The 24,048-nt window shown below is 40.7% G+C and overlaps 1 protein-coding gene across 6 annotated transcripts in view; it reads right to left on the bottom strand.

Annotated features, from left to right (window-relative positions):
- Positions 1–24,048, bottom strand: part of ESRRG (estrogen related receptor gamma) — a 509,353-nt gene that overhangs the window by 345,644 nt on the left and 139,661 nt on the right. The window lies entirely within an intron of this gene.

The following is a 24,048-nucleotide window of genomic DNA, read 5'->3' as shown; positions in this document are numbered from 1 at the left end:
AAACAGCTTCTTTGCCTCTAATGAAGGTACCTTTTTGATGGCATCTATTCATTATTATGACTGTAGACATTTTTTTAAGATTCTTTGCCTTTTTAAAAAAAAATGGTTATCCAATTCCAAGAATAGAGGTCTAGCTCAAGGAATTGGTTCTGCTGTAATTTCAGTTATTGATTAATGAAACTGTGATAAAACACTCTATAGTCCTCCCAAAGTCAACTTTCTTCCTTACCCCAAAGTACTCTTCACAGATATCCTGAGAGAGGTTACCACTGTGTGTAATCATGATAACTGAACCACCCCAAAGAGAGTTCATCTTCCACCTTCCCACCTTGGCCCACTTGGTTGTCTCATCTACTTGTTCTTTCCTGGCTTTTAGATTGCGGGGGCAGGGACTGGCTTTTAGATTGGGGGTCAGGGACTGTCTTACTATATGTTTGTTCAACACCTAGCATAATGGGGCCCTAGTCTGGTTTCCTATAAACACTACTACAAATATGTTATATGATAATAATAGTCCTTCTGTTTGTTCAATTTATCAACATACCTGGTAGACTTTTACCTGTATAAGAATGCCTGATGCTTATGCAGTAATTTAATTAGTCATCTGTGAGTCTGTCATGAGGCAGCAGGATACAGTGGATAGGGCACTAGTCTGAAACTCATGGCTTATGGGTGACATTTAAAAAGTGAAAGTGACTTAGAAGCCTACATCCCATTTTCAAAGGTGATTTAGGCACTCAGAGCCTGGTTCTGTGACACTGAAGTCAATGGGACCTTTGCCAGTAACTTCAATGGACACAGAATCAAGTCCTTAAGAGACAAAGTCCCACGATTTTCAATGGGACTTATGCCCCTATATACACCTGAGGAGCATATGAAAATTGTACTGTATATTTCCAGCACTTCCATTGACTTGCTGTGTTCCTTTGGTAAGTCACTTCACCCCTCTGTGCTCCTGTTTTCTCTGCTATTCTTTGCCTTCTATATTTAGATTATAAGTTGCTTAGGGCAGAGTCTGTTTGTTTTAAACTATTTGCTTCTACAGCACAGTGGGGCCCAGATGTCACAGAGATGGCAAAAAAATGTCATCTATAGGGCTCCTGTGATTTACAAAGAGTACCAGGGCTCAGCACTGCAGAAGGCCCTCTGACACTGGACTTGTATTTTATTATCCCCAAACATTTGTGCCTCACTAAAAGGGTGCTGAAAAGAAGTCATATTTTTCCTCCCTGGGCACAAATAAATCTCCTTGTATTACCCCTGAATATCCACTTCCAGCAGCCAACTTATGCTTGTATATGTCACCTTAACATTGCCACTCTTGATTAAATGACTGCAACATAAGAATGCAAATGCAGTTTACCTTGGCTGTCCCCTCTTGGCTCCATCCTGAGTTCAACTATTGTCACCAAGCTTAAGGCATTACTGGCTGCAGTTTTAATTTTGCTCAGTGAAGAAATGTACCATGTGTGCATACACGTGCAACACACACATGCACATGAATGTATATAAAAGATCACTTCTATCTTTGGATTCTACAGAAATGTTCTTCATCTAGTTCCTAGTAACCAAGTTAACTCTTCCCCCAGAAAGAATATCCAGTATCCGAAACAGCAAGTGAGTGAATGGAAAGCCAGAAATAGAGTCCTGTAGATCAATAGATTTGACTGAGAAAGCGTTTGCATTCTCAGGGGTAGAGATCATTGTGTTTCTAAGTGGATCAGAGATATGATCCCTGGCCACTGTGAATGGAATGGAAACTGGATGCCATCAGAGGGAGATACAAGTGCTAATGTAGTGAGGTAATGTGGTAAGGAATAGAACAGTGGAAGGAATGTAATGCTGCCCTAAAGAATCTTAAAATAAAGTCAATCTTACATTCTAATACCAAAAAAGAAAACAAACCAGCATTTCTACATGAAAAATCAAAGGTGTTTAGCACTTGCCATTTCCTTGTTCACTAAGTTACATTTAGTATATATAGCATATTCTCAGCATATTTCCCTATGACTATAAAAAACAAGAGACTGCCAACGCTTTGCCAACTTGGGGGTCTGTCATGATATAAACCTCCACTCTGAACTTTAGCGTCCAAAAGATGGGGTACCAGCATGAATTCCTCTAAGCTCAATTACCAGCTTAGTAGCTGTAGCGCTGCCACCAACCAGGAATTCCAGTGCCTGGTACACTCTGGTCGCCCCCAAAACCTTGCCTGGGGACCCCCAAGACCCAGTCCCTCTGGATCTTAACACAAGGAAAGTAAACACTTTCCCTCACCGTTGCCTCTCCCAGGCTTCCCCTCCCTGGGTTACCCTGGAAGATCACTGTGATTCAAACTCCTTGAATCTAAAAACAGAGAGGAAAATCCACCTTCCCCGCTCCTTCTCTCTCCCCCTCCCAGACTCTCCCTGAGAGAGAAAGTAATCCTAACACAGAGAGAAATTAACCTCTCTCTCCCACTTCCCTCCTTTTTCCCCACCAATTCCCTGGTGGATCCAGACCCAGTCCCCTGGGGTCTCACCAGCATAAAAAAACAATCAGGTTCTTAAACAAGAAAAGCTTTTAATTAAAGAAAGAAAAACAGTAAAAATTATCTTTGTAAATGTAAGATGGAATATGTTACAGGGTCTTTCAGCTATAGACACTGGGAATATCCTCCCAGCCTAAGTATACAAGTACAAATTAAAATCCTTCCAGCCAAATACACATTTGAACTCCTCCCAGCCAAATACACATTTGCAAATAAAGAAAACAAACATAAGCCTAACTCGCCTTATCACCTAGTACTTACTATTTTGAATCTATAAGAACCTGTATCAGGGAGATTGGAGAGAAACCTGGTTGCACATCTGGTCACTCTCAGAACCCAGAGTGAACAACCACCAAAATCTAACAGCACACACACAAACTTCCCTCCCTCAAGATCTGAAAGTATCCTGTCCCCTGATTGGTCCTCTGGTCAGGTGACAGCCAGGCTCACTGATCTTGTTAACCCTTTACAGGCAAAAGAGATATGAAGTACTTCTGTTCTATTAACTCTTACTTATCTGCTTATGACAGGGTCAAAATGCTGACTGTTCATACTGAGAAATCTCCAGCAGAGATGGCTCAGATGCATGCACTGACCAGACAGCCAGAGAAGGTTGCCCAGGAACGTATGACCATCGTGCCCAGGAACTGCCACATGCAGATTGTCTGCACATGTCAGGCACACTATATGAGCCGTTGCTTTTGAAAAATGACTTGGTACCCAATCAATCAAGACCCATGAGGTAGCAACCCACTAGCACCTACCACAACCCTGTCGAGGAAAAGCAGTGCTGAAAATGATTGATTGCCTCCACCAAAAGGCAACACAAAATGCCTGCATCCAATGATACTTCCACAAGGCTAAGATTGTCTATCACTCCTGTGCCACAGGTAATATAAAGAGCCTGAACTTGCTCCAAGTGTTGTCCGTGGCAAAATTCTCTATGACTCCAATGGGAGCAGGGTTAAAATGAGTCTATCTGAAATGTACTTGTTTACAAGAAGCTGGCATGGTAGCTATTGCCTCCACCCCAAGATTCTGCTGCTAAATTTATTTAAGGAAGGTAGTTGCCTTTTCTTTGTGTGATTTAGAAGATAATACAGTATTGACGCACAACGGTTATTAACCTCCCACAATAATTTCCATTATTGTTATGAAGGTAGAGGATAAAGCACGAATCCATGCCCACCTGAAGTTTACAATACATGAACTGGAGAAGAGAAATTCGAATAAGACATTCACATTGCTGCCTTTTTTCCTGTGGCACATCCAGGAGTTTGGGGCAGTATAAATCCAATGGCACAGGTGATGGAATTTTCCCTCGGATGCGAGAATAGGGTGTTCCCTGCCCATTGTGTAAGTTAACAAATACTACAGACATAGCAACATCAGAGGATCCCTGTTTACTGCAGTCAATTCCATTAGATACTACATATAGTAAGGACACAAACCACTGCTGCTTTCCTCGATATGCAGTAATATAGCACACTTACATTTGGTTAAAATACTCTTATCTGGGGGCTGTGTGAAATAAGTCAATGTTCTATGCCCAATTCTTTTTGGTGTCACTGAATCTCTCACTGGAAATGTCAGCAAAAAGGTCAAAGACTGAATGTCCAGGTCATGGAGGAGGCTCACCAGATACTGTGCAGAAGCTTTCATTGTCACTACCTATTCTCTACCGGTCCTGTGAATTAACTGAGAAACAGGGTTATCAATCTGGCACCTTTCACCAGCATTACATTCACTTACTCCCTTCCCCACCTCCCCCCCCCAAAAAAAAAGTATATTGGGCATGGTTCTTTAGGACAAGAAGCAATGGGCTTAAATTGCAGCAAGGGCAGTTTAGGTTGGACTTTAGGAAAAACTTCCTAAGTGTCAAAGTGCTTAAGCACTGGAATAAATTGCCTAGGGAGGCTGTGGAATCTCCATCACTGGAAATTTTAAGAGCAGGTTAGACCTGTCAGAGATGGTCTAGATAATACTTAGGCCACATCTACACTACAGCATAAAATTAAAATTATTAAAACCGGTTTTATAAAACTGGTTTTATAAAATCGATTTTACGCGTCCACACTAGGGCACATTAATTCGGTGGTGTGCGTCCATGGTCCTAGGCTACCATCGATTTCCGGAGCGGTGCACTCTGGGTAGCTCAGTAAAAGAATGAGACCAATAACTTCGATTTCCGTCCACACTAACCCTAAATCAATATAGTAATATCGATTTTAGGGTTACTCCTCTCGTTGGGGAGGAGTACAGAAATCGATTTTAAGAGCCCTTAAAATCGATTTAAAGTGCCTTGTAGTGTGGACGGGTACAGCGTTAAATTGATTTAACACTGTTTAAATCGATTTAACGCTGTAGTGTGGACCAGGCCTTAGTCCTGCCATGAGTGCAGGTGGCTGGACTAGATGACCTCTCGAGGTCCCTGCCAGTCCTATGATTCTATTATTCTGATCAAGAACTCTGTTCGGTGCAAGAGAGATCAGGGCATGTCAGTAAGTTGCTTATAACTCCTTGATTCTCAGGGTTGGCCCCAATCCCTATGTCAGCCGATCACATATCATTATTAATGAACCTTATCCCAATAGAGGGTGGCCACTTCACTCCAGTGGCACTGATTTTTAAAAACCTCTGTTCAGAGCCAGGTGTACCGCATCTGGTTATGCCGCCAACATCTGAGGACTACAGAACAAAGTGTACTCCACATTTGGTTACACCTACAAAACACTTTCTAGGAAATGAGATAATGGAAAGTGATTTCACTTTTATATGAGCAAAAACTAAACATATGGGCCCTGGTGACAAAAATATGGATTCTGTGATAAACCATATGGATGTCCATATGGAAAAAAAATCTCTTGGCGAGAAATTCTATTGTTGAATTTTTCATCTCTATATGTTCAGTACATACCCCTCCCCCTTCCATAGTACAATGCAGTCTTCCAGTGGATTAGGATGTTATACATTCACATGCAAATTTTATAAAATGCCCTACCGTTATCATCTTTATTAGATTTACGAATACAGTCCCGCTTATATTTTTTTTTATTCTCTTAATCCCTTTCATCACTTAATAGCTCAGAAAGTAATGGATTTTCGGTAAAAAGGAGAGGCTTATTACAGTCAATCCTGTTGCTCTCTCTCTTTTCCACGCTCAACTAATGAAACTTATTTTTCTCCAAGACCTCAACAGGAAATCCTTTCCCACGAACAAAAAAAAAAAAAAATGTCTAATACACTGCTGACTTGTAATGCCACAACTGTATTATTCCTCTCCTTTGAGTGTCCATCCACTTTTTGTAAAAGCCATTAATCAGACTTTTCTCACCAAATTCTAGCCTGTAGTGAAACAAGAAGCCACTGGAGCTCGCTTAACAAGATATGCCAACTTATAGTTCAAATCACAGAAACACCCTTATACTTGTTCTCAACTCTGAACTGTTGCTGTCCTTTTCCCTTTCAAAAAGAGTGGGGATGAAGGAGGTCAGAAAAGGCATCTCTCATAATGTTTTCATTTTAAAAATTGCATATGACAGGGCTTGATATCTACTTTTTTATTTACAGTTTTACACCATGCTTTATTGTTTCCTATAAAACTTTTGCACAGAGTCTAAGAGCCTGGATGCATAGAAGATGATTAATTATTGTTACTAATAACTTACGTGTGAGATCCTATTCATACCAAGGGATCCCAAAGTGCTTTACATAGCAATTAACTATTACCACTATTTATTATTTATACTGTTCCAAATTGTGTGCTATGTGCTTTGCAACACAAATAGAAAGACATGGTCCCCAATCCAAAGAGCTTAGTTATTAATTTTAGACAAGGACCAACAAGCAAGAGTATCAAAACATTAGGTAGGGAATGTGATGAGGGAGGACAAGGGATGTTCACACAGCTAGCTGTCCCATTGCTCCAGCTCCCACCTTCACCTTCAAATTATCTTCCATGCTACCCCTTAGGACTGGGATCCCTTTGCTACTATTCCCACATCTCCGTCCTCTCCTCTTTCAAATTCCTCCTTAAAACATAGTGCCTCTACAAGGCTTATTAACCTCTATCCTAGCTCCATTCCTTGAGATGCAGAGACTGAGGTGAAATGAGAGCAGCACGGAGAGAGGAAAAATTAAAACATTCTAATATTTTTGAAAGGTGGAACCACAAGACACGTGGGGTAACATTTCCTGAAGAGACTAAGTCCCATATTAAAAAGGGACTAACTTTCAATGAAATTGGAGGAAGCGTTTTCAAAAGGGCCTAAGAGACTTAAGACTTTAAGTCCTATTTTCAAAAGTGACTTAGGGCCAGATTTAAAAAGGCATTTAGGTTCCTAAAGAAACAGATAGACCTAGTTGGATTTTAAAAAGTGCCTAGGCACCTAATTTCCATTTGTAGCTAATCTTTAAACATCTGGCTCTTAAGCACTTAGGAGCCTTAGTCTAATGGACTCAGTGCTTTAGGACCAGATTTTTAAAAGATATTTAGGCACCTAACTCCCATGGAAACCAATGAGACTTAGGTGTCTAAATACCTTAAAAATCTGACCCTAAGTCACTTTTGAAAACAGAACATATGTGCTTTTGATAAATTTATTTATTTTGAATACTACTTGCTGTTCTTACATTTTAGCCCCCATCTCTCTTCTGCTCATTGTCTATTTAGGCTGCAAGACCCTTGGAGCAGGTACTTTTTCTCCTTTTCTGCTTGCTGAGAGCCTAATACACCTCTACCTCGATATAATGCTGTCCTCAGGAGCCAAAACATCTTACTGCGCGATAGGTGAAACCACATTATATCAAACTTGATTTGATCTGCCGGAGCACGCAGCCCCGCCCCGCCCTGAGCACTGCTTTACCGCGTTATATCCGAATTTGTGTTATATCGGGTGGCATTACATTGGGGTAGAGGTGTACATTTTGGGTGCTTTGTAAATAATATAAAATTGCTATTAATAATAATGAATAATAGGTAAATTATTCACACACACTGGAACTGAAATGCAGCTATCTCTGGGGTAGAAAGCACCAGCCATTCCATGACAGCACTACTGAGTGAGTTTTTAGGAAGGGAAGGGAAGAATACCTCCTTTGATTGAAACAACAGGGAATTTTAAGTAGGTGAAATGCCATTACCCAAATTGGTATTTGGCCAGGATAACACAGTTATTTGTTTTTCAAAAATGTTCCCAGGAGCAATTCTATAATCCAGCTGAGAGTCTGGGGGGTCTCTGTCCGAAGAGTCACAGGAAGGTGTTGTGCACCTTTTGGTGAACTTTATTATCATGGCCTCAAAAACTGAGGTCCAGATATGTAATCAGAAGTTTGTGTGGTTATCCAAACCTATGGTTACCTCAACAATCCTCCATCTCCAAACACGCTGTCTTTACCTTTATTTGTCTATTTGGTAGGAGGCCCAGTGGCCTGCTACTCCCTCTCCAATATCTTTGGAGTTTTCAACATCTTAGGGCTGTGCAGGTGGATGGTAAGGCATTATATCTTGCCTTTGGTGTTCTGTGTTCTGCTCTGGAATCACAATGGCCATTGTGGATAAGTTACCGCGAGAGGGAACTACAGTAGAGGGTGCATGGCAAGCTTCATGCTCTGCAGAGAAAGTGAAAATAATTATCTTGTCTCGGACACCAATTAACATAAACCTGGGTTTGATTTACCGCGAAAGCAATGGAGCCTTCAGAAACGCTTTCGTACTGGACATGGAGTTTGTGCTGCAGCAGAATTTCAGTGCCGCTTTAGAGATAGTCCACTATGTCAGTGAACAGCCACAAACCATGACACATGTTGCTGAGGACTGCTATATGACTCCTGGAGGTCTTCGTGCCTTGAGCATCGTTGATAAGAACACTGTGGCTTGGCTTGACCAGATTGCATATGCCAAATAAATAAATCACAGAGACCCTAGAACAGAGAAAAGCAGCTAAAGCAGAGAGGATGGAGTCTGCCTTAAATCTGCTGCTCTCTCTGCACTGCAGAAGACCACAAATTTTCCTTCTCTCTTTCCTCCAAGCTATGGAGCTGTTTGGGGCTGTGAACACAAGACTATGTTCCAAAAGTCAGAGAGTTGAGCCTAACACAGGACTGCTGGCAAGTACGCAAGATACCCTTTTACAAAAAGAATCATGGGATCATCTAACAACCGTGAGCAGTTAGGATCCTTATTAATTTATTTTGTGTTTACATTTCACCAATTACTCTATTTGGGGAGCCTTCTGACCCCAGTGTACAATCCAAATAACCAGTCTCTTCTTCCCAGGCTGTGCTCCACAGCCACTACGGCAGCCCCAGAATGGTGGTAGCAGCTGCAGTTGTTGTCTCCCCAAAGCCCTGCAAAGGGGGATTGCCAGTATGGCCATATACTCACATTGGCCCCAATCCTGATCCTTCCCTAGCCTGCCCCACTCTCAGCACTCCTCAACATACCGGAGCAGAAGGACCACAGCAGTGCTTGGAAGGTACATTCCCTACAGGACACCTCTGCCTGCACAACATAAATGTACTTTGTTCCATGGCACTCATGCCCTTTACTATGACAGAGGGAAGTGGGGGCAAGATTTACTCCTATGTACATATAAAAATCAACATTTTCATTTTGCTATAGTAAGTAGAGAGTGAAACAACATTGGAATTATTTTTATATCTAGCGTTAATCCACATTTTACCATCTCTTTTGATACCCTCCCCCAGCAGAAACAAAATACGAGGATGATGGGTACAAACTGTGGATTTGGAAAAAGTAAGAACTGACCTGAATCTCTGGCCCAGGAGGAACACTTTGTAGACTCAAACACACTCAGGGAACTATTTCTTTTTCCTAGTATTTTTCATTTTCACTTGCCTCTACAATTCTAACCAGGACCGGAAATGAAAATATCACGAGAAGAGCTAAAAATACCACCAGAGCAGCTGTTTTTGAAGCAGAAGGTACTAGAAATGCCATGGGAATACACAGAGCTTGTCCTCACAAAATGCCAACTTAGCTTTGCAGACACTAAAAATTTGGGATGTGGTGTGGCTTTAGCCATTTCAACAACCTGGATGACATAAGAGCAGAGGAACTGCCATACCTGAACAGGCTAATGCCCAAAAGCATCTGGTACCCTATCTCTGTCAGTTTCCAATGCTAGAGAATTCCGAGAATACTCCATAATGCAACTTATCTTGCACTACTTTATCATTATAATCATTCTTCCTGATCCTATCTGATGATTAGTTTATGTCCTGAAGCAGAATACCCTCCCCCATCATAGCTATCCTTGTGCAGGTGCTGCTAAAACACAGATTTTACTCATCTGAGTAAAATGTACACTTTACTAAAGACCATGGAAAGAGAGTGTAAATAATAAAAATGAAGCAATTTCTAGTTATTATAGGGCCTGATCCTGTAAGAATTTACACATGATTAACTATAATCACACAAGCAGTCCTATTGATTTCAATGGGATTGCTCGCATGAGTAAATTTACTCACATACTTATGTATTTGCAGACTCGAGCCCTGAATCCATAGAACTAATTGTGGAAATATATAAAATATATCATTTATGAACAAGTGAATTAGGTTACCACTCCAAAGGTAAGAGAGGATCATCACTCAGGCAAGGTTTCTCTCCAGCGACTGTTTCTGACTGATAGATTTGTATAAGGCTGACTTCATGATTAGTCCTAAGATATGAATGCTTCAAAATGTAAGAATAAAAAAAATGAGAAAAGACTTTCTGAAAATGAAATGCAATACTCAATTAAATTAAAAGAAAATGCTATGATCTGGACTCAAACCAAGACTTTGGGATAATGTTATTTATTCCATGCCAAGTTTAGTAGATGTTTTCCAAAATACCCGTTTACTTGAGTTTTATGGAAAAAATTGACCTTTTCATCCAGAACAGAAGCAGCTAATTTCATTAAAGTTGTTAGAGATTTTCTCAGAATGCCTCCATGCCAATTCTAGTCTTTCATTCCTCTATTTTAATCTATATTCTGCTTGCATGAGAGCTGCCTAACAAAGCTATAACTAGGGTGCGATGTTTCCCATTCTTACTCTACCTATCACCAATGAATTTCATTATTCAGACCAAGAGAACGTTGTGGAGATTTGAGAAAGTAACTGCCATCCATTCGATGTACTCTGTTCCCTAAAGGCCTGCTGGTGTGTAAGCCCTTGGGGTCAGGTAATTTGCACTGTTAACATTCAGGAAGAGCCTGAATCAACTAGACTGACAGTAGATGAGCCAAGCCTGTCAATTCATATGGCAGCTTGAGCTCATCATCTGTATTTACATAGTCCCTCAATCAAACTCCTCTGTACAGTAAAGGATGTTTATTACCCCTAGTTTGAGTCTGATGTGGCTTTCGTTTGCTCTGTTTACAGTAGAAGAAGCCGAAGCTCCATGCTTGATAGCTATTTCTCCCCCTTAATTCTGTCTTTTAAGGAGGAGGGAGTAGTTATTACTTGCCAAACCAGCACATGTTCACAGAGAGAGTGCGGTCAAGTGGTCAGGAGCAGAGCTGATGTTAATTAGCAATGAAATGAGGAATGAACCAGCATTAGCCCTGAGACTAATCAATGGGAAAATCACTCCAAGCAGGCAGCTTAATGAAGTACTATACCGCTGTTTATTTTTAGTCTGTTTTAGCCTGACAACAAAATCTCTATTAATTAAAGAAAAAAAAAACTTTCTAAAATGTATTTCCTTTTAAAGCCTTGATATAGCTCTGATTTGTTTGGCTTTTTTAATTGCTTTCGTCTATACCTTTCTCTGTCAATTAAAGGCTTGACTACGAAAATTAAGTCAAAGAAGCTTGTACCTATTATTGGCACATGCTTGTCATTAGTCATAATCCATCTCCTTGTGGAGGGCCCACTCAAGTCCCTCCTCACTGCTTGACCAGTGCAGTAGTTTCTCACCATGATCCGATCTGGCTAGGTTTACATCAAGGGTGGTGGGCTAGGGAAGGAGCTAGAGAGGAAAAATGATTATGGCAGGGTTTCTCAAACTGGGGCCGCCACTTGTATAGGGAAAGCCCCTGGTGGGCTGGGCCAATTTGTTTAGCTGCCTGTAGCGGGGTGATCACTTGCTCCTAAAATAGAAGGGGTTGAAAGCAGCCCTGGAGAGGGCTGTTGCAGGGGAAAGCAGCTACTAGGCTGATTGGGGAAGCAGCTGCAGCTGGATCACATCCCAATCAGGCCTCAGCTGGCCCTATATAAGAGGCTGGGAGCCAGGAGCTCAGCAGACTCACTCTAGCTTCTGAGAAGGAGGGACCTGAGCAGAATACCTGAGTGGAGCAGGGCTGGGGAAGGCAGAGGAGCTGGGGAGCTCCAGCCTGGAAAGCCCCAGGCTGCATCCTAGCAGAAGGCCAACGGGTACTGGGGGTTGCAGAGAGCAGCCCAGAGGTGAGTCCATGTGCCTACACTGCCCTGTCTGCAGGTCCGGCCAATCGTGGCTCCTGCTGGCTGTGGTTCGCTGCTCCAGGCCAATGGGGGCTGCGGGAAGCAGCACAGGCCGGTAGGAGCCGAGATCGGCCGGACCTGCGGACAGGGCAGGTAAACAAACCGTCCCGGCCTGCCAGGGGCTTTCCCTACACAAGCAGCAGCCTCAGTTTGAGAAACACTGGATTATGGCATTAGCGTAGACTTGGGTGACCTGGGATCAGTTCCTGCAACTGGCATCCTGTGGGAGTCTGGGCAGGTCACTTACGCCTAGATTCTCAAAAGGTACTGTAGGTGCCTAAGTCCCATTTATTTCAGTTTGGGGATTTAGGTTTTGGGCTCTCTGTGCCTCAGTTCCCAGTCTGGAAAATGGAGATAACAGTACTTCCTACTCACAGGGCGTTGTGAGGATAAATATATTAAAGATGATGAGTGTGCAGATACCGTGGTGATGGAGGCCATATAAAAGTGCTTTAAAATGGATAAGAGAGTGGATGCACATATGCCTAGGAACAATGACCCCATCACACATGTGACTAAGGGAAACTGTGACTATTATTTCAGCACATAACCCTTGATCATGAAAGCACTCATATACATACTTAACTTTAGGCACTTGAGTGGTCTCGCTGAAGTTAAGAGCTTATATGTATGCACTAGCAGGATCAAGGCCACAGATTGCAACCAACCTCAAGCATTCAAAAATTATGAGATTTTTAAAAGCACTACATTTTGGGTTCTTTTTCTTTGCCTTCTGATTTTTGAAAATTTAAGCAGGAACAGATTTACCATGAAACAAACTGTGAGGAGGCACGGGGCCCCCAATGACAGAGGGAGTCCCAAAATGCAGGACAAATCTTATTTGACAACCTGCCCCAGACTCTCGACCCTTCATCCCCTCCCATACCCCAACCCACTGTCCCAGTCCAGAGCCCGCACCCAACACGCAAACTCCCTCCCAGAGCCGGATCCCCGCAGCCTCTCCTGTACCCCAACACTCTGCCCCAATTAAGGTACCTCACATTATTTTCATTTACATCCCATTACTCATAATACAGGAAGATGAAGGAAAAAAGAATGAAAAAGGGAGGCTGGGTCCTGGCAACACTGTGCTGTGTCATAGACTGCTGCCTGTCCCCTGCTTGCTTGGGGGTAGTCTGTCATGATCTGCCCTGGTGGAGATAGGCATAAGCAAAAGACTGATTTAATTAGGGTTTGTTGGGATTGAATTTTACCCAGTGTGTTTCTCAGTTAATTGTTTGGTTTAGTAAAGTTTTTTTAATATTGGAAGGAGTGAGGGTGATTTCTTGATTTATTTGATATAAACTAATTGACAGGCCACCTCTGAAACTGTTTCACAGTAAAGACCATTATATACCAGTACAGTGGATTATATATTCAGGAAGAAACCCAGTCTCTTTTTAGAAATTATCTTATCTGCTGCCTATACATACATTTTAATAAACACTGTACAGTGATCCTTCAGGATAATATTGATGACTTAACTCCAGTAAGAGCAGAACAAACCACAAGAAACTTTCTTAAACCAACAAAATAAGTCGTTAAAATCGATATCACAAGCCACACCATGACAGGGACAATTTCTAAGTAAAGTTCACCTCATGAAGATGTAAATATATTCATTAGATCTGGACTAACAAGCCTTAAAATATACTGTGTTTGCAAAATAGGAACAAAACAATGAAGAAACCCAAGTACAGTTAATACCTTTTGTACTGAAAAGAGCTAAATAGCGGACTGTCACTTACATATAACACTTTTATGCCCCTAAATTACTTTCAATAAAGGGGAGCATATACAATATAAAAATGTGAATACCATAAGATATTTAAAGGGCTACGTATTGTCATGAGATCTAACACAAGTAAACTTAACACTGCAACTAATATTTAGTCATATAAGCCAAGATTTTCAAACCCAAGTACACATCTGCATGTCTAAATAATAATGCTACTTTTGTGGCTTCTTAAAGACTGTACTTTATATCTATAAAAAAGGAAGTTTTGCCAATATTCCTCCACTTATAAATACATATTAGTATTTATTTCAATGCATTATGTCTTTGCACTTCAATAGTTCCTTTCATACAAAGATCACAAAACTCTTTACAAACTTTAATTAAGCAAATCTCCCAGCCTCTCTGTGAAGTAAGTAAGGGATACAAACAGATCATTTCATTTACCACTGAAGTACAGCCACCTCTGGGATAGAAGATGGCAGCTGTTTAACAGTAAACCAGAAGTTTTCAGGCTTAGCATACACCAGTGAAATAGACTAAAGACCTCTTTTAAAAGCAACTGTACATTAAACTTCTCCCAGAAAAGCACAAAATGTATAAATGGATTCTGTTTTCACAGTTTATTACAGTTTATTTATGATTCATAGACTCATAGACTCTAGGACTGGAAGGGACCTCGAGAGGTCATCGAGTCCAGTCCCCTGCCCTCATGGCAGGACCAAATACTGTCTAGACCATCCCTAATAGACATTTATCTAACCTACTCTTAAATATCTCCAGAGATGGAGATTCTACAACTTCCCTAGGCAATCTATTCCAGTGTTTAACTACCCTGACAGTTAGGAACTTTTTCCTAATGTCCAACCTAAATCTCCCTTGCTGCAGTTTAAGCCCATTGCTTCTTGTTCTACCATTGGAGGCTAAGGTGAACAAGTTTTCTCCCTCCTCCTGATGACACCCTTTTAGATGCCTGAAAACTGCTATTATGTCCCCTCTCAGTCTTCTCTTTTCCAAACTAAACAAACTGATCATTTGGTAAAGAAGTGGGGGGGAAAGTACCTTTTTGCACGGTTGGACTTTGTGTAGCCTGCTTAATTTTAGAATATTTTTATTTAATTAAATGAAAGTACACACATGAAACATTTTTTTTAAAGAAGCAGATCTGAAAACCAATACTGTCCAGGTAATCCCCTTTAGAGGCTGGTTTGATAGCTCATGGAAATCTAAACAAAGACACAGTGCTATGCAACCCCAACAGCTGGTTTGGAAATTGCTGCAGATTGTTAGGAGGAGCTGCAAACTAGAGATAGGCAAGGAAAAGGTTAGAAATGATAGTTAAAAAAAAAAAAAAAAAGAAAGACAAATTACTCCAAAGACCATATTCTTTAAATCATTGAAGCAAAACATGTTTATTTGATTTGTTTGTATGCCTATTACAAAAATGCTACTTTGGGATTCTAGGAACCCAGTGTGTCAATTTTTCAGCTTCTGCACTTTCATGGGTGCTTAGAGCTGTTTAATGCAAATACACTTCCAATAAGAGATTTCATGCCCCTAAATTACACCCAGTTAAGGGCGAATGAAAATGTAAGGTAAATAACTATAATCAGCCATATTATCTTTCTCTTGGCACCTCTCACTTTACAGGCATATTTAAAAGGCATCTCTGGGGTCCTATCCTTTTTTAACAAGCAGTAGCATATTTCCTGGAATATTACACAGGTTAAAATGTTACCTAGAGACCTAGAAAGAATTGCATCTGTTGTAGAGCCATGCTTGTTGCTATGTTTAGAAACATCTAAAAGATTAAAAGACACTTCCAACTATAGGATGAAAAAGAGACTCAGAGTTTAAATCAGGCTTTCATGTTTCATTCTGTTGATCAACATTGGTAGGGAGTACTGAGCTAAAGCAGCAATTCCAGGAAGGAAAAATGAAACCACCATCCTCACTAAGGATGTCCTGTAACTAAGTAATAGTAAAATGTTTAGGTGCTTAACAAGATTTTCTTCAATAGTTACCTTTATTCTTATTTTAAGGTGGTGAAAGCAAGTTCAAGAAAAGAAAGATAATCTGAGTGTAGTTCATAACACCCTTATAGTCACATCCAAGTAAAAGGATTAAATGATCCAAGTACTCAAGCAGCAAGAAAAATAAAGAGGAAACAAAGACAATACAAGAAAAGGTGCTCATGACAAATATACTGGGGAGAAAAAACCTCATTTATTCTAAATAAATGTTTTAGGATAGGCTAACAGTGGGTCATCTATAAAGGTATAATACTGTACTGATTTAATTAAACTGGTGAAACTTTGTGTGTACACTCTACATTGCTTTAAACCTGGCTAACATCAGTTTACCATGATACACACAAAGAAGCACCAGGCCTCTATTTTCCAATTTTTATGTTGATACATAGTTCATTTGCAAAATCTTTTTATATTGAAGTCCTAGTTTTCCTCACAGGACAATTTCACTTATGCAGTTCTTTGCCTTTCCTAATTCAAAACACCCAATGAAGTGAATGAAGGCAATGAAGACTATGAATGACCAGTGTGCAGAAGGCTTGCATGGCGCCTATTTTGAGAACTTAAGTTTATTTAAGTGGTATATAGGCTTGTGCTGGACCATGCATGGGGATGAATTTCACCCAACATGATTAAAGAAAGCATGTGTAAAAGCAGCATCCAGGAAGCTACATTTCTCAGGCCTTGGCTACTCTGGTGCTTTACAGCGCTGCAACTTTCTCGCTCGGGTGTGAAAAAAATACACCCCTGAGCGCAGCAAGTTACAACGTTGCAAAGCGTCAGTGTAAACAGTGCCCGAGCACTGGGAGCGCGGCTCCCAGTGCTGCAAGCTAATCCCCATGGGAGTTTCTAGTGCTATCTCGGCAATGACAATGACTCATTGGACGACCTTTGGAAGATCACTTAATTTGTCCATGTTTCAGTTTTCCCATCTATAAAATAAGTCTAGTAACACATATTCAAAGCAGTACTGTGAAGCCTAGTGTGTGTCAAGTGCTTTGAGATGTTCAGGTGAAAAGGTGCTATAGAAAGGAAAGCCATTATAATAAGGGAGAATCAAGGTTTCGATGCTCTGAATAACTAGAATATAACTGTTCATGGGCCAGTTCTCTTCAGTGTTACTGTCTGGTTTCTACTAATTGACTGAAGCAATGCAATAGCCTCCCTGCCACTCCATCAACTGAGGAATGCCATAAATACCTGTTGGGCTTGCACGGTCTGCCTCTCTGATGGGCCAGAAGGACACGTGGTTGAGATCTACATTCAGTTAAAGTGTCAACTGACTAATTGACTAGGTTAAATTGACTAATTAAAAAAATGAAAATCAAGTTTCAAATAGATCACTCTTTAAATAGCACACCCTAACTTTGAAATTAATTAATTAATTTTACAACAATTAGAAGGGTTTTGCTGAAGTTCAGAAAGGTCTTCCAGGAGAGCCTCACAGAATCACCAAACATGCTCAGGTCCACCAGTGCCCTCTCATATCTTCTCTGTGCACATACTGCTTACTTTCACTTCTTTTTCAATTTCAGCTTTACTGCTGCTGGTGCTACTACCCTCTTGCAGGGCCTGGGCAGGAACGTGCAACAAGCTCCCAGTAGAGCAGTAAATCAGAGTGATGTCATCATGCGACTGCATGACACAAGAAGTGCAAGTGACCGTCAGCCTAAGAGTGAAACTGACTATAGTTACATAAAACTCCATCAAATCCACTAAGTAAACTGAAAAAATTCTTCTCCAACCTCTTTCAATTAAAGTCCTGCTGGGTGTTACTATTCTTAAAAAACGGTACAAAATTTTCAGGTGGAAATGTGACTTTCAAATTGAGATGTTCCCTTTAAGTGCTAACCTAAATCTTGTCTCACCACCTGACAGAATGAAGCCGCACACAAGACTTCGATTTTTCTTTTTGAATTGGAAGACATTAAGCACCCAAACTCTCTCATAAAAGATCTGAGGCATAAGCTACATAACATCCATGTAAGTAATGTTTTTTCCCACTTAATCCAGCCCTTAATGATCAAGAGATATCAGAAAAGTGTCAAAGGAGATAAACCAACTTATCCCTAATAATGCATCTGTGTCTCTTAGCCAGCAGCAGCAAATCTAGAAGCTTCAACTCCTGCACCGGGAATATACAAAGACCTCAAAACTTAAATGTCAATACAGCATACTTGTTGTTTTACTGGGAAAAAAATAAATCATTGTGTAGTAAGTTTGGTGTTAAGATTGGTGACATTTTAAAACTCCCAATGTAAACTTTGGAAATAAAGCAGTTATGGGACAAAATAATTACTCTTCTACTGCTTGTCCCAGGTACTTTTGCTTTGCTTTCTGAAGAGTGTCACTGCCTATATTTCAAGGAAATAAAGGACAAGGATATGAAAAAATATAGGACAAAGTTCATTTTTTTAAGGGACATCTCTCCACAACATTTTAGCCATAGTATAAAACCATCTCTCTCTACCCCAATGTTTGATCGTTTGCATGGCTATTGCTAAAACACAGCACCCTGAATGGGCAGGGTGTTAGTCAGTGTGCCAGACTCACATTTTTGCTTCCCTGACTGGTAAGTCCCAGCTACCGATCACTGTCCTCAGGACTTACTTATTTCCAAAAACAAAACTCCTACTACTAAATAATAAACACCCAAGGCCTTGCCAGCTTCAGCCAGCAGAGAGGAAAGAGGACACACTCTTCCCCTATGGTAACCTCCTCTTCATTAGTTTCTCCTTTCCTTTTATAACCCTGCCCAGGTCACCCATGAAATAGGCAGGAACCGAGGAACCCTTTACATGCCAAAGTGACTATATCTTGTCACAAGTGTACAGTACAATTCAATCTAACTCCAGCTGAACTTAATGTGATCCTTTCCATTGACTTCAGTGGAAGCTGGATCACTTCCAAAAAAAATGGGGGGTAGGGGTGAGGACTCTCCTTTAAAATAAGGGACAGATGATTCCTCTATTTCAGAGAATGTTTTTGAACAGGCTTTCAGGTGTATGAAATAGGATTTTAACTACGTTTATCAGAGTAATTTAAATTCCACAGCCAAATTCATCAGTCTCTTCCATTCCCCAGCCCCATCTCCTAGCCCACTTCTAAACTGCAGTGGATGCATTAGTTAGCCCATTCTTTTTCAGGATGACATCAGACATTATAGGGACAGTGTCAGGTTAGAAGAACATATAAAGAAATGTGTTCACTTGTGGCACTGCCTTAGGTCTTGTTCCTCAAGCAACTACATGCAGCCAGGGACCTATGTCCCCACAGAGACCAGCTGAATAAGGTCAATAAGCCTCCGCAAGGGAATAGTGGTCCACCCATTTGGAGATACTTGCAGAATCTGGGGCCTGCGCTGCTAAGAGTGAAAGAATTTTAAAGTCTAATTTCCTGTTAGCTATTATTTAGAACTGCCTTCAGACAATAAAAGCAGGCTAAACAAATTCATTTCTGTTTTCTGTCAGTTTCTTATTTCTTTCCTTTTCGGTTTCTCATGCATCTGCAGAGTCAATGCAGCCATGTTTGGTTTGACAAAGATGCAAGAGGTATACTTATACCATTGGAGGGAAAAAAAGTGTGCATGAAAATCTAAAATATTTGGTAGTGCAAAATAGTTTTTAGCAAAACCAATAGCTGGGTCCTTAGCCTCACACTGTCCCTTTAAAGAGTGACAGGGAAGAAGAGGTGAAGATTTGGCATGACCAAAAATAACCTGTCATAAACAGATGGTTAAGGGTTAATGTCTCTTTTACCTGTAAAGGGTTAACTAGCTCAGTAAACCTGGAACACCTGACCAGAGGACCAATCAGGAGACAAGATACTTTCAAATCTCGGTGGAGGGAAGCCTTTATCTGTGCTTTTTGGTTTTTTTCTTTGTTCTCTCTGGGTTCTGAGAGGGACCAGACATATATACAGACTCTCCAATTTTCTGAAACTGCCTCTTCTGTTCAATTTAGTAAGTACATTTAGAAAGGTGGTTTAGTCTTGATTGTTTTCTTTATTTGCAAATGTGTATTTTGCTGGAAGGATTGCATCTCTGTTTGCTGTGACTTGTATTTGTGCTGGGGGGAGGATTCTCTCTAGTGTCTATAAGCTGAAAGACCCTGTAACATTTTCCATCTTGATTTTACAGAGACAATTTTTACTTTTTTTCCTTTCTTTTATTAAAAGCTTTTCTTTTTAAGAACCTGATTGATTTTTTTATTCTGGTGTAAGACACAAGGGGAGAGGATCTGTACTCACCAGGGAATTGGTGGGGGAAAGGAGAGAAGGGGGGAGGAAAAGCCTGATTTCTCTCTGTGTTAGGATCACTATCTCTCTGTCAGGGAGAGTCTGGGAGGGGGAGAGAAGGGGGGGAAGGTGAATTTCCTCTCTGTTTTAAGATTCAAGGAGTTGAATCATGGGGATCTCCCAGTGTTACCCAGGGAGGGGAGAATCTGGGAGGAAGAAAGGAGGGGGGAATGGTTTATTTCCCTTTGTTGTGAGACCCAAGGGGTTTTGGGTCTTGGGGTCCCCAGGGAAGGTTTTGGGGGCCAGAAAATGTCCCAAAACACTATATTTTTGGGTGGTGGCAACTCTATCATTTCTAAGCTAGTAATTAAGATTAGAGGGGTTCATGCAGGTACCCCATCTTTTGGACGCTAAGGTTCAGAGTGGGGAATCATACCTTGACAAGACCAAGCACACATCCCCCCACCCCCGAGTCTCCCTTTGTGGCAGTTAGGCCTCAGCTCCTTGCTAATCATAATTTGTCATTCAATTAATTCTGTATCTTTAAATTGCAAAGCACACACTGAAGGGGAAGGGGGGGAAAACTGCATACAGTTGCAGTGCCCAAGCTTTTCAGTTTTGTTCCCAGAGCTCGGACACTAGCGCTGATAAGAGCAGGCTGTGATTCTGAAAAACAATCTGGGTATAGGCATGCAAGCAGCACAGCAAGCATCCCACTTTGCTTCTCGAATTCCCACATTCAGCATAGCCACTACACAGATTTTTAAACAGAACAGGGGATCTGCACACTGAATGCTTTTCAGGCATGAAGTGTGGGAGGCTTCCCCACTCTTGGCCTTCATACCCTTTTTAAAAAAAAATGTATCTTTAAAGAAATTTTCTTCTCATGTTTGTGAGGTCCCCTGTGTATCCCAGGACAACTCATTTAGTAGCATTCTGACCTCCAGATAAGACGGTTCCATTATTACACCAGGACTAATACACTCTCTGATACTACACCGAAGTACCACTAGGTACTAACTACTATGCTATTAGAAGTTCTATACTTTGCACGATGTGTTAAACTGAGGTCCCTTCTGCCTCCATCTAATGGCTATCTATGAAAAAGAGTCCATGGCACTTTTTGAAGATAGATTTCTAGTGCCCTGGCCAAGTTTTCCTCTCTTCATAATACAGGTTTTAATATCCAAAGGCTGCTTCAGAGCTAATGCTGAGTACATAACAGCTGTTCCTTTTACCAACACAAGTCACTGCACAGGATCTAACTCATTATTTTCTAGAGTGCTCTGGGTTCTTTGAATAAGAATCATGTAATCAAAGTCTATACAAGGACTGTAAATGTTCGAGGATGGGCAAGAACAGAGCAGGGCTTTGGGAGAGTATCCCAACTCTAACTAGTGGAGTGTAACCACCGCCCTGGTATCAGAATGAACTCCAGGACTGTGTGTGTGTCCTTTTTCCAAATCTTTTCTTTTACAAAAAAAAAAACAAAAACAAAAAACAAACCAACAACAAAACCCCCCACCTTATTTGATGAGAATACCAGGGGAGAAATTAAAGTATACAATTTAAAATTAGTCAAGGACTCAAAACATAGTTCAAAAGTTTCTGGTATTTTGTAGGGGAAGGAAAAACAACCTGGCTAAGGAGAAATGTTTTCAAAATAGAATTCAAGAGGTGTGTGTCTTCACAAGCCTGTATTTTTTACCCAGTTGTGTGTCACTTACTCAATGCTAGTGTTAAAGCACAATGAAAAGCTTTGTGTGTGCCAGGAATGGATGTACATTCTTACACCCATTGCTTATGCTTTGAAAATGTAAACCACAAGTTTTCAACACAGAATTTCCCTGGTTATTACACTAATAAAAAATAAACACCTGCATGCACACGTGCACACACACAAACAAATACATTCCGGAATGCAGAGGAAAACATATTTTTGTAATTTCTGTGGCAGATCCACAGCTGCTGCAAATTGTCACAGTTCTATGGAGCATTCTTCATCATGATAGACAGACAGATAAATAGATAAACTTGGCCCTTAATTCCTTCTCCTTTGATTTCTTTTCTACCATGTGGTTATTGGAGATAAAGGGGGTTTAAATGCTGTTATTTCATTTAAAAAAAAAAAACTTGCTTCACCACAGTTATTGTCCATAGAAAGTTTTACAAGAGAATAAGGATCAAATTGTGCTTGGCCCTACACAGGGCAGAGGCCATGAGGAGCAACATACATGGGACTGCTTATAACTCTTATCTTTGTGCTCCCTGAGGAGGCACCCAACAAGCCTAATTAATCTGCCTGAGGAACAATGCTGCCCAGAGCTCCCACTGGGGAAGTGCATCTCCTTATCACACCAAATGCTAGGATGGGTGAGGCTTAAAGGTGAGATTTTCAAAATATGCCTAAGTGACTTAGGAGCTCCATCTCCATTGCTTTAATGATTTTTGCTCCTAAATCACTTGATGCATTTGAAAATCCCACCCTTAAAACACAATAAACCTACATTTAAAAAAAAATCATCTGCTAGCAAAATAAGTTTGCAAATACACACATAACTACATGCCTAATATCCGCTAACAGTTACTGAGATTGCATCAGATCAGCTAATTTTTTGTTAATTAGTTATTTGCATGCACAATTACTTGATTTGTGCAAATGGTCAAGGTGAAAATCTGCCTCAACTTACTTTTATATATCAAACAGCAATGGCGCCAGAAGAGTCTAGTGGGTTAATGTTTGCCTTTATGGTTTAGGCTGTCAAATTTAACATTCCTTAAAAGTACTTTTTGGGCATGTGTGTGTGCATGTGCATATATGCAAATGCACATGTTAATATCAAATAAAGTCATTCAAAAGACTACTTGCCTCCCGGTACAGACAGAAAGCTGTTTCTTGTCTCCTAAAGATCCTATTTCCCCCCCTGTTATCTCTCCACTGCTGGGAACTGATGAGCTTAACAAAGTAAACTTGGCTTTACTTATCAGAATGAGCTCAGGAAGCTCTATGAGGAGCAGGAACCCAAACAACTGGGATGCAAATACTGAACATGAAGCCCTGAGGACTGCTTAATGCTTACAACGCCCCCGCTGCCATGCTGACTGGCTGGTTAGGATATTTTAAACACAAATGGGTCATCTACATTTTATGTTGTTATACCTTAGCCTGCTAAACAAATGGATGTTTGTGTCATTACAAACATAATGGGCCTCTAAAAGGTTTCCAACCTAGAGCACAGAACTGACATAAAGAATACTCAGTACAGAATACTGTTCACCTTCTCTCTTGCCTCCCAAGGTAACACCTTTAGCTGCAGAGAGATTAAGGACAGCGCAATACCAATAGCAAATGCTGTATGATGGCATAATGTAATGCTACCTCAAACACACAGCGTCTCTACCTGCTTAGAATGGCAAGGTCATCCAAAGGCTTCAGTTCACCTGGGAGAAAGCCACTCGTTCAGCCCAGGAAAAACAAACATCTGTGCTGATGAAAGGCAATACACAGGATATATAGCCATCAAAATGAAAAGCCAACAGGGGAATACATACCCATCCCAAAAGGGTGTTCTGCAGCATCGTAAAGGGGACGGTTAAAAATGGGGCTTGATTCTCAGCTCTACTGATTCAATAGAGCTAGGTGAATTAAAGCCATTACTTAAGGTTTGGGAAGGGGAGAAGGCTGGGAACCTTTACATTAAATGTTTACAGTATTCTGCAGGATTACTGGAATTTGAAATTATTTTACTACAGCATTTTGGTGACTATTTTAATAATTATTAATTATACAATTTATAACTTGTTATTTAATTAGGGGTAGGGGGCCATGAAAGAGATTCAGCCTTTGCTTTTATCCATTAAGCACCTGCTGTTTGAATGGGTGCTGTGCTATTGTCCCCAGCGTCCCTTTCTTCCTAAGTAGGGGACAATCCTTTCCTGCATTCCTAATGCAAACAGTTCCAGTGACCTCCCAAGGACCTTTCTTCTAAGGTAAGCAGGCTTTGTCTCCAACCATCTTTTCTTCTTCCTTCATCATCAACTATTAC

This window comes from Gopherus evgoodei, chromosome 3 (genome assembly GCF_007399415.2).
Source record: "Gopherus evgoodei ecotype Sinaloan lineage chromosome 3, rGopEvg1_v1.p, whole genome shotgun sequence".
NCBI lineage: Eukaryota > Metazoa > Chordata > Testudines > Testudinidae > Gopherus > Gopherus evgoodei.
This window is presented reverse-complemented; position numbering and strand designations above follow the sequence as displayed.